The sequence below is a fragment of the Myotis lucifugus genome, unplaced genomic scaffold (assembly GCF_000147115.1).
Source record: "Myotis lucifugus unplaced genomic scaffold, Myoluc2.0 scaffold_1, whole genome shotgun sequence".
Lineage (NCBI taxonomy): Eukaryota > Metazoa > Chordata > Mammalia > Chiroptera > Vespertilionidae > Myotis > Myotis lucifugus.
In genome coordinates, this window is record NW_005871049.1 from 37,952,293 (window position 1) to 37,963,515 (window position 11,223).

Sequence of the window (11,223 nt, forward strand, 5' to 3'; positions counted from 1 at the left end):
GATCAGGGGGTTGGGGTGCCTTCCCCTGTCACGAACAGAGTAGGGCGGATAGGGAGGTTGTGGCCCCGCCCGTCACACACAGAGCCGCAGGGAGATCAGGGGGTTTGGGCGCTGCCCCTTGTCATGCTGATCCAGGTGCCAGGAGGCCTCGCGGCTCCGCTGATTCCGGTGCTGGGAGGCATATTACTCTTTTACTATATAGGATAGAGGCCTGGTGCATGGGGTGGGGGCCAGCTAGTTTGCCTTGAAGGGGTGTCCTGGATCAGGGTGGGGGTCCCGCTTGGGTGCCCTGGCCAGCCTGGATGAGGGGATGATGGCTGTTTGCAGCTGGTCACACACCCTTCAGGGTGGGGGTCCCCACTGGGGGGCCTGGCCAGTCTGGGTGAGGGGCTGAGGGCTGTTTTCAGGCTGGCGGGTGACTGAAGCTCCCAACCGCTCCTTTTTTTCTTTTTTTCTTTTTTTTAATTCTGGGCCAGCTTTAGCTCTGAGGCTTGGCTCCAGCTCTTAGGCCTCGGCTGCTGAAAGCAGGTATCTGGTTTGTTTGGGTTCTATAATCGAAACACTGTTTCAACTCCAGCTCTGAGATCCCGGCCGGCTGAAAGCAGGTTTCTGGGGTTTTGTTTAGCTTCTGTATTTGTAACAATGTTTCAAACTGCAAGCTCAGAGGCCGGCAGCAGCAGGCGGGGAACGTTGGAGTCCTCCGTCACCGAAGCAAGCAAGCCTCATGTTCGATTCAAGCTGCCTGGCTGCCGGCCGCCATCTTGGCTGGCAGTTAATTTGGATATCACCCTGATTAGCCAATGGGAAGGGTAGTGGAGTGACACCAATTTGCATGTTTCTCTTTTATTAGTGTAGATATATTTCTTTATTGCTTGAATCTGTTTTCTGTAATAACTTTATAACTGCAATGTTTAAGTCCCTAGATCTCCTGCTGTCATGGTAAACAGGGAAAAACTGAGCTTATCTTCAGAAGACAATGAACCTAAAATTCCTACCTATTATCTACCCCAAACATTCTTTTTTTATTTCATGTGTGTGTTAATCCTCACCCGAGGATATTTTTCCATTGATTTTTAGAGAGAGTGGAAGGGAGGGGGAGAGACAGAGTGAAACATCGATGTGAGAGAGACACATCAAATATGGTTGCCTCCCACAAGTGCCCGAGGATCAGGTCTGGGGATTGAGCCTGCATCCAACATGCCATTGACCAAATCAAACCCGGGAGTTTTTAGTCCATAGGCCTACTCTCTATCCACTGAGCCAAACCGGCTATGGCTACCCTGATCATTCTTAACCACTGTCATTGGTAGCAGCGTTTTACAGCAAAAAATATTTGTCAGGAACTTAGACTTGGCAATCTATCTAGTGCTAAGTACTATTTTTTTTATGGTGGATCAGAGGAATTACCGAACCAAGAGTAACTCGGATATAGTATTGACATCTGTACCACAGGGTTGAGTCCTCTTTTATCAAAATCAAACTGTGAGCTTCTTAAAGTCTAGGCCCATGTCTTACTCATATGATATGTGACCAATACTGTTTAGATCAGTGATTCCCAAAGTGGGCGCTACCACCCCCCGGTGGGCGCTGCAGCGATCCAGGGGGGCAGTGATGGCCACAGGTGCATTTGGGGGCGATGAGTAACTGCTATTAAAATTTTAAAAAAATTAATTTCCAGGGGCTGAGTAATATTTTTCTGGAAAGGGGGCGGTAGGCCAAATAAGTTTGGGAACCACTGGTTTAGATGAATGAGAATAAATGAACTCTGAAAATTACAGGAGGAAGATAAAGAACATAGAGGACGATAAGCCAAAGGGAGACTCAAGGACCTTACATTTCAACTAAGAATCCAATTCATACACATGAAATGAAAACTGAAATATTTAAAATGTGATATACCTTACAAGTAAATCCCCCAAAAAATTATATATGCTTGTAACTGAGTACATAAATACAACGTATATATGAAGTAAATGACTGGTCCAAATGTGACAGGCCTCACTGGAAAAAGATCTCCTCCTCAGAGACAGAAGACTTTAAGTAGGTTTTATTAAGAAGGTTTTTACTGGCAAGATAAGGATACACAAGCATATTAAGTGGGGTAAGTAGCAAATACCAAGAAATAAAGGCTGATAACATATAATAGGAAGAAAGGTAATTTACTTGAATGTAACAGAGAAAAAATATCTTCAGGAATAAGAAAGTAGGATGCTAGGGAAGGGAGGGAAAAAATGTTAGAGAAACTTTAAAAAACATAAGTATTGCCCTGACCAGTTTGGCTCAGTGGCTAGAGCGTCGACCTGTGGACTGAAGAGTCCCAGGTTCGATTCTGGTCAAAGGCATGTACCTTGGGTTGCAGGCACATCCTCAGTAGGGGGTGTGCAGGAGGCAGCTGATGGATGTTTCTCTCTCATGGATGTTTCTAACTCTCTATCCCTCTCCCTTCCTCTCTGTAAAAAATCAATAAAATATATATTTTTTTAAAAACCACAAGTATTAAAAATTGAAATGTAACACAATTCGAACTAAGGTACAGTACCTTCTTAAATGATTTGATAAAAAGTGTTGATGAAAATTAGTGGTCAGCAAACTGTGGCTTGGCAAACCACGGCTCGCGAGCCACATGCGGCTCTTTGTCCTCGTGAGTGTGGCTCTTCCACAAAATACCGGCTCTTCCACAAAATACTGACTTCTGTGCATGGGCCACGAAGTTTCAATAGCACTGTACGTGGGTGCCCGCACGTGGTATTTTGTGGAAGAGCCACACTCAAGGGGCCAAAGAGCCACATGTGGCTCGCGAACCGCGGTTTGCTGACCACGCATGGAGTAGAGTAAAAGAGACAGGAAGGCCAATTTATTGCTGCTCAGCAAGAAGTGATAAGCATGGCAACTACTCATGTAAAAAGGAAGAGTAGTACCTAAGAGATGTGATGGTGAAAAAATCAGCAGAACATTGATGATGAGTTAATGGGAAAGGAGAGAAGTACAAAAGGGAAGTACAAACGGAAAGTACTAAAAGGGTAACTTAAAGGTTTTAAATCTAGGAACTTCAAGACCAGAAGTAATTCTTAGTAGGAAAAGAAAAGGATAATGGAAGGAAGAAGACCTGGATAGAAAAGAAATTTAACTAAGAGGAAATAGGCATTTGCATCAAATGCAGCTTAGGCCTAGAAGAGTAAAACTAAAAAAAAAATTTAAATTAACAAACAAAAAAATAAGTAGCTAGGAAAGGATTGCTTGCAACATACACAAATTCTAATGACTCAGCAAGGGAGTAAAAACCTTAAAAACAGGACAGGCCAACTAATAACGAGATTAAAAAATTGCCTTAATCTGTGCCAACCACTATTTTAAGCATTTTACTAATATTGTCTCATATTCTCACAACAATCCTATGATATGAATACTATTATTTATCTTCAATTTACAGATGTAGAAACTGAGGCAGAGCAAAGTCTACTCAAAGTTACAAAGTAAGTTATGGAGTCAGATTGGCACCTAAGTAGCCCGGCTCCAAATTTTATGTCCTCAACTAGCTCAATATTCTAGGGTCAATTAAGACTGTAAAGAATGATGCCAGACCTAAGGGGAAAAAAAAGGCAAGGAATTCATTTGTGAGAGCAAAGATTCAAGAGATGGTTGGATACCAAAAGTAGATACAGTGAAAAAAAAAAATCTTCCTCAATAAATCCAGAAAACTAGAATAACAAAGAATTTACTGACAAAGGGGTGGGAAGGTCTGCCTAAGAGTCAGTATGTAAAATATAAAAGCTTAAGAAAATGAACTGCCCAGCCCATGTGGCTCAGTGGTTGAGCACTGACCCAGGAACAAAGAGGTCACAGTTAGATTCTGGTAGGACACATGCCCTCACTGCAGGCTTGATCTCCAGTAGGGGGCATGCAGGAGTCAAGAGATCAATGACGTTCCTCTCTCATCAATGTTTTTATCTCTATCCTCTCCCTTCCTCTCTCTCTAAAAACCAATAAAAACATATTCCAAAAAAAAGAATATGAAATGACGATAAATCATTATAGACTAGATGTTTGGGGCATAATACCAACCATTAAGTATAACATCCAGAAAAATAGCCATGCTTAACCAAAACATAGGTCACTGCACAATTTAGTGGCAAAGCAATTACAGAGGATGTTTAACATAAGGCAGGTATCTGCCAAGGAGGAAATATTCCAACTTACAAACAGGTATTTAAGATTACCAAGTCCTCTAACATAGAGCCAAGCACATAGTAGCATCTCTCAGTAGGTATTATGCTTCCCAAATATTCTGAAGACCACATCAATTATCTAGTATGCTTATGGAAAACGCATATCCCTTGGCCCATCTAAGATTTTTAAGAATATGAAGGTGGAGCTCAGGAAGCTAAAATTTTAATATTTTTTTCCAGGCAAATATTTTGCACAAAAGTTGAGATGCACTGCCTTCCTCTGTTGCAGCCTAAGTGTTCGAATTCTGTGACTCCCCAACTGTTTATCTCATCTCCTGTGGCTTTGTAATCTTACTCGGATCTTCTAGCTTCTTTAGTTGCCTATGCTTCACTTGTGTTTATTTCTAAAATCTCAGTCCTGTTTTAGTAACCTAATCCAGACCTGGCTTTGGAGTTTTTAGCCCTGAAACCCATATCAACTCCAATACTGACATAGAGAGAAAAAAGTTCTAGGTTCTTTCCCTGACATCATGGAGCTTTTGTTAAATATAACATATGGTGTTGACTGGACACTGGACTGACTCAATATGTTAATTCTTACATAGCCAGATATGTGGAGAATTTGTCCAGGATGAAAGACATTTTCTAGGAAAATAGTTGTCATCATAGACAATGTCTAAGAGAACCTTAGTTTCTGGACTAGTGAAGGAGGCAGTTATTCGAAGATGTCTCTCTCTTTTTTAAAAAAATTGATTTAGAGAGAGAGAGGAAGGGGGAGAGAGAGAGACATCTATTTGTTCCACTTATTTATGCATTCAATGGTTGATTCTTGTATGTGCCCTGACCAGGAATTGAACTCCCAACCTTGGCATATCAGGACAACACTCTAACCAACTGAGCTACCCAGCCAGAGCTCTAAGATGTCTCTTGACACCAACAATGAGACACACGGTGGCCAAAAGGTTAAGTACTTGATATGAGGTAGAACAGGGGTCCTCAAACTACGGCCCACGGGCCACATGCAAATACAAATATTGTATTTGTTCCCGTTTGGGTTTTTTACTTCAAAATAAGATATGTGCAGTGTGCATAGGAATTTGTTCATAGTTTTTTTTAAAACTATAGTCTGGCCCTCCAACGGTCTGAGGGACAGTGAACTGGCCCCCTGTTTAAAAAGTTTGAGGACCCCTGAGGTAGAACAACAACAAAAAAGCCTTTTCATTCTACCAGAGGCGCTCCTTGATAGCAACAACTAGGATCCTAAAAGAATGGCCAGCAGTTCTCAACCTGTGGGTCGCAACCCCTTTGGGGGTCGAAGGACCCTTTCAAGGAGTCACCTAAGACCATCAGAAAACACATATATAATTACATATTGTTTTTGTGATTAATCACTATGCTTTAATTATGTTCAATTTGTAACAATGAAAATACATCCTGCGTATCAGATATTTACATTACGATTTATAACAGTAGCAAAATTACAGTTATGAAGTAGCAACGAAAATAATTTTATGGTTGGGGGTCACCACAACATGAGGAACTGTATTAAAGGGTCACGGCATTAGGAAGGCTGAGAACCACTGCTTTAGAAGATCTGTGTGTGAGTCACTTGTAGAGACAGAATATTCATGGCTCTAGTGCTACCTCTGGTTCTCTTTTCTTAATCCTGACTAGTTTCACAGTCCTACTTTGTCATCTTTCTGGTTTGCCTGAGATGACTAACGTAACAACTAACACAAAATTATACTGGGAGACTTTTGACATTTCCTGCAAATTATCTGATCCTTCAAAAAAAGGATTAGCCCAGCCGGTGTGGTTCGGTGGCTGAGTGTCCACCTAGGAACCAAGACCTCCTCGGTTCAATTCCCAGTCAGGGCACATGCCCGGGTTTTGGACTCTATCCCCAGCAAGAGCTCCTCGGTTCAATTCCCAGTCAGGGCACATGCCCGGGCTTTGGACTCTATCCCCTGCAAGAGCTCCTCGGTTCAATTCCCAGTCAGGGCACATGCCCGGGCTTTGGACTCTATCCCCTGCAAGAGCTCCTCGGTTCAATTCCCAGTCAGGGCACATGCCCGGGCTTTGGACTCTATCCCCTGCAAGAGCTCCTCGGTTCAATTCCCAGTCAGGGCACATGCCCGGGCTTTGGACTCTATCCCCAGCAAGAGCTCCTCGGTTCAATTCCCAGTCAGGGCACATGCCCGGGCTTTGGACTCTATCCCCAGCAAGAGCTCCTCGGTTCAATTCCCAGTCAGGGCACATGCCCGGGCTTTGGGCTGTTCAGGCGGCAGCCAATGGATGATGTTCCTCTCTCATTGAAAAAAATAAAAAACAATAAAAAATTTATTTTTTTTAAAAAAAGGATTAAATCCAATTCATCTTTGTATCCCGGAGTACATACCAGTAAACATGCACTGCTGGACTTGACATATTTAACTGAGTATGCCCTGTTCAACCCCTGAAAAAGAAACTTCCTCATACAGAGTACCCAAAAGCCTTAGCTTCATATAAAAGACTAGAGACCCGGTGCATGAAATTCATGCACTGAGGTGGGGGGTCCCTCAGCCCTGCCTGCGCCCTCTCGCAGTCCAGGACCCCTTGGGGGATGTCGGACTGCCGGCTTAAACCAGGGGGATCGGGCCTAAGCCAGCAGTTGTACATCCCTCTTGCAATCCAGGATCCCTCGCTCCTTACCGCCCACTTGCTCACTCCTTACTGCTCGACTCGCTGCTCCTTAGTGCTGCCACGGAGACGGGAGAGGTTCCCGTCACCACCGCTGCACTTGCCAGCCGTGAGACTGGCTTCTGGCTGAGTGGTGCTCCCCCTTTGGGAGTGCACTGACCACCAGGGGACAGCTCCTGCATTGAGCCTCTGCGTCCTGGTGGTCAGTGCACATCATAGCAACTGGTCGTTCTGATTGTTCCGCTGTAACAGTTGCTTAGGCTTTTATCAGATAGACTAGAGGCCCGGTGCACAAAAATTTGTGCACTCGGGGGTAGGGGGTCCCTCAGCCCGGCCTGTGCCCTCTCGCAGTCTGGGACCCCTCGGGGGTGACCACTTGCTGGCTTAGGCCTGCTCCCTGGGGGATTGGGCCTAAGATGGCAATCAGACATCCCTCTGGCAGCCCGGCAGCCCTAGGGGGATGTCCACTTGCCAGGAGGGAGCAGACCTAAGCTGCAGTCAGACATCCTTAGCGCTGCTGAGGAGGCAGGAGAGGCTCCCACCACCACTGCTGTACTGGCAGCCATCAGCCTGGCTTGTGGCTGAGCAGAGCCCCCCCCCCTCCCCCCCCGTGAGAGCGCACTGACCACCAATGGGCAGCTCCTGCATTGAGCATCTGCCCCCTGGTGGTCAGTGTATGTCATAGTGACCAGTCATTCCCAGTCTTTCTGCTGTTAGGGTCAGTTTGCATATTACCCTTTTACTATATAGGATAGAGGCCTGGTGCACGGGTGGGGTCCAGCTGGTTTGCCCTGAAGGGTGTCCTGGATCAGGGTGGGGGTCCTGCTTGGGTGCCTGGCCAGCCTGGATGAGGGGCTGATGGCTGTTTGCAGCTGGTCACACCCCCTTCAGGGTGGGGGTCCCCACTGGGTTGCCTGGCCAGTCTTGGTGAGGGGCTGAGGGCTGTTTTCAGGCTGGCGAGTGACTGAAGCTCCCAGCCTCTTTTTTTTTTCTTTTTTCTTTTTTTTATTCTGGGATTTATTTACCTTCTATAGCTGTCACTGGAGCTGAGAGCCAGCTCCAGCTCTGAGGCCGTGGCTGGCTGAAAGCAGGTATCTGGGGTTTGTTTAGCTTCTATAATTGAAACTCTGTTGCAATCACTGGCGCTCTAAGCTCTGAGGCCTCAGCTGGCTGAAAGCAGGTATCTGGGGTTTGTTTAGCTTCTATAATTGAAACATTGTTGCTTCCGGAGCTCAGAGCCAGGCCGCGGCAGGCGGGGAACCTTGGCTTCCTCCATCACTGGAGCAAGCAAGCCTCATGTTCACTTCAGCTGTATGGTTGCCGGCCGCCATCTTTGTTGGCAGTTAATTTGCATATCCTGCTGATTAGCCAATGGGAAGCGTAGCGGAGGTATGGTTAATTACCATGTTTGTCTATTATTAGATAGGATTATTTGACCCTGTGCCTTATTGCCAAGGTCATGGAATAGGAATAGACATATAACTCATGGTCATGCCATGCATTCAGATTTCTCTGTCCAACTGTGTTGGGGTCCAGCCCCAGCAGGTCCAGGGGTTCCCAAAGGCGTGGACAGAGTCAGCGAAGAATGAAGGACATGGGGACAGCGTTCAGTTGATCAGCATAGCCAGGTTTCCTAGCCAGGTTCTCTCTCTTATTCTCCTGTTACATCTGTATTTATACCATTTGATTTTAATCCTATCCATTCTATTCCAAAGGTTAGGGCGGTTGTTATCTCCATTCCAAGGTCACTACTCCACTGTTCTGTTAAGCTACAAGGAAGTAACTGAAGGACATTATCCTAAGTAAAGATTATGTAACTTAAGCGTGATTGTTCGTAGTTAAGGTGATTAACTACCCGCCTGGTACTTAGTTAAGGGGTTTTACTGATTTATTCCCTTCCTTAGTCCTGTTAATCCCTAACTCCAGGGAAAAATCCCCACCTGGGGAAACAACCTTTCTCGGAGAGGTGACCCTGGTTAGAACACATAGCGCTAAGAGGGGGAGCAAACATATTAAGAACAGTATGCCATATACGCCAGGTCCCTTGAAACATATGCTGTGCAGATGTTTCTTCCCTGCAGCGACTGTGTCAAGCAGCAAGGATGGACTGGCTTCCAGCACAACTGAGCCAAAGTAAGCACACTGTCACCACTAAGAGGTAAGCTTTAGTTGAAAGAGCAGTTCCAAATCCACCTGCGAGTCAGTTACAGATTAAAAAAAAAAAAGGCAAATAGAAGTGGAAGGGAGAAGTGAGAAAGGTAGATGAAGCAGGCATGGAAAAACAAGGCAAGACAAGAAACCATACATCTCTAAAATGAGAGACAGAGAGAACTAGCTTCTCAGATTCCAGACAGTTCTCCCATTCACACAAAGTCTAGTTCTTTATCAACCCAAAACAGCTGGATCCTTATAACAACCTCTCCTTGGAAGCTAAACAATTCATGATTAAAGCACTTAAGTTAAAAAACAAAAACAAAAACATGTATACCAAGATAAATAAAAAGCTGGTTAACAGCTAAATCCAAAGAGAAAAACAATTGTATCACAAAGAAAGTAAAATCTCAGGTAGCCACAAAAGCTCTCTATATATGAATGCCTTATCAAGAAGTCCCACTAATATTTATCATATTCTGGTCAGTGAAACAAATTAGAATTTAATGATCTTTTCAAAATAAATTATCAGTGTTGACAAATAAAAAATTGTTTCAAACCCAAAGGAGATATACCTGTTGATCTATTTGAAGATATTTTATTAGCTGTCGAAAGCAGACCTTTGTTGTTTGATTGTTTGTAATAATCAGCAGTATGTTGGATTAGCAGCCTCATCTTTGACAAGCTTTATAACTCATACAACTAATAGAGAGGAGACAAAGTATAAACAGCCCTGTAACTAATCTTTAACTTGATGGTCCTTTGTTGTACTTAGACTAACAATCGTCTCAAGATACCCTTATTTTCCTCTAAAAGATCCTTTCTCTGAAAATAATCTTTGAACTGATTTTGAAGCGAGTTCTCTTACAACAAACCCAAAATAGAACTCAGCATGAGCTCACAATTAATTAATTTGACAAATTTGCTTCAACACTGTCAAAGACCAAACTAATGTCAGAATAACTGTAATCCCGGTCACCTATTACAGATTCTGGCATACTTCCTCTCTGGCAAGAAATATATAATTTAAACCTTGAATTTATTTAAATCTTTCACATTTCATTTACAGAATTTTTCAATATTACTGTTAATTTATCCTTAAAAAGCTTAATGGGTACTAATAAGACCTCAAGTAAAGCTTGCAAATTTTTATATTTTCAAAACAGGAAAAGTTTCATTGAAATTTTCCATAACGCATGATGTGTCAAAAGAATTTCTGAACTACTACAAAAGGCAAAAGAGTGAAATTACTGATCCAATAATCAGGTTTTTCTCCTTAGTTATACTGACAAGACAGAATTATGAATAAGGGAGGAATTATTCAATCTCTGTGGTGACAGAATAGTTCTGTATCTTGATTATGGTGGTGGTTATAGAATCTCCACATGTGATAAAATGGCAGAGAACTATACACACACTGTACCAATGTCAATTTCCTGGTTTTAATACTGTACTAAACTTCAGTAACTAAAGTTATGTAAGATATAACCATTAGGGGACACTGGGTGAAAAGTACACAACCCTCTCTACTATTTTTACAACTTTCTGTGATTTATAATTACTTCAAAAGTAAAAGTAAGCAAACAATTCATGAGTTCACTTAATGATAACAAAAATACCATATAAAAAGCAAATTTACCTAAATACCCTCCCTGTTGCCAGGCCAGTGTAGCTCAGTGGTTGAGCACCAACCCAGGAACCTAGAGATAGTGGTTAGATTCTGGATCAGGACACATACCAGGGATTTGGGCTCAATTCCCAGTAGGGGGCATGCATGAGGCAGTCAATCAATGATTCTCTCTCATCATTGATGTTTCTTTCTCTCTCTCTCCCTTTCCCTTCTCTCTCTGAAATAAATAAAAATGTATATTAAGAATAATCATAATAAATAAATAAATACCCTCCCTGATTAGCAAACTAGAAAACTGAAACCTAACCAAGTAATACAAACTTACATGGTCAGTAACAGAGAGAAGATACCTAATTAAAATGCTGTCAACTAAACATTCTATTTCAGAAGAATGGAACTTAAAATTGGAGTAACCAATTACTTGTGCTCATTAAATAATTCTTTGTTTTAGGGAAGAAGACCAGGTCATTTGATGCCTACAGTGCATTAGAAAATAAGCAATACATATATATTTTTTTTATATTGCTACTAGAGGCCCGGTGCAAGAATCCATGCATGGTGGGTCCATCCAGCCAGCACCGATCAGCCAGGGCCAGC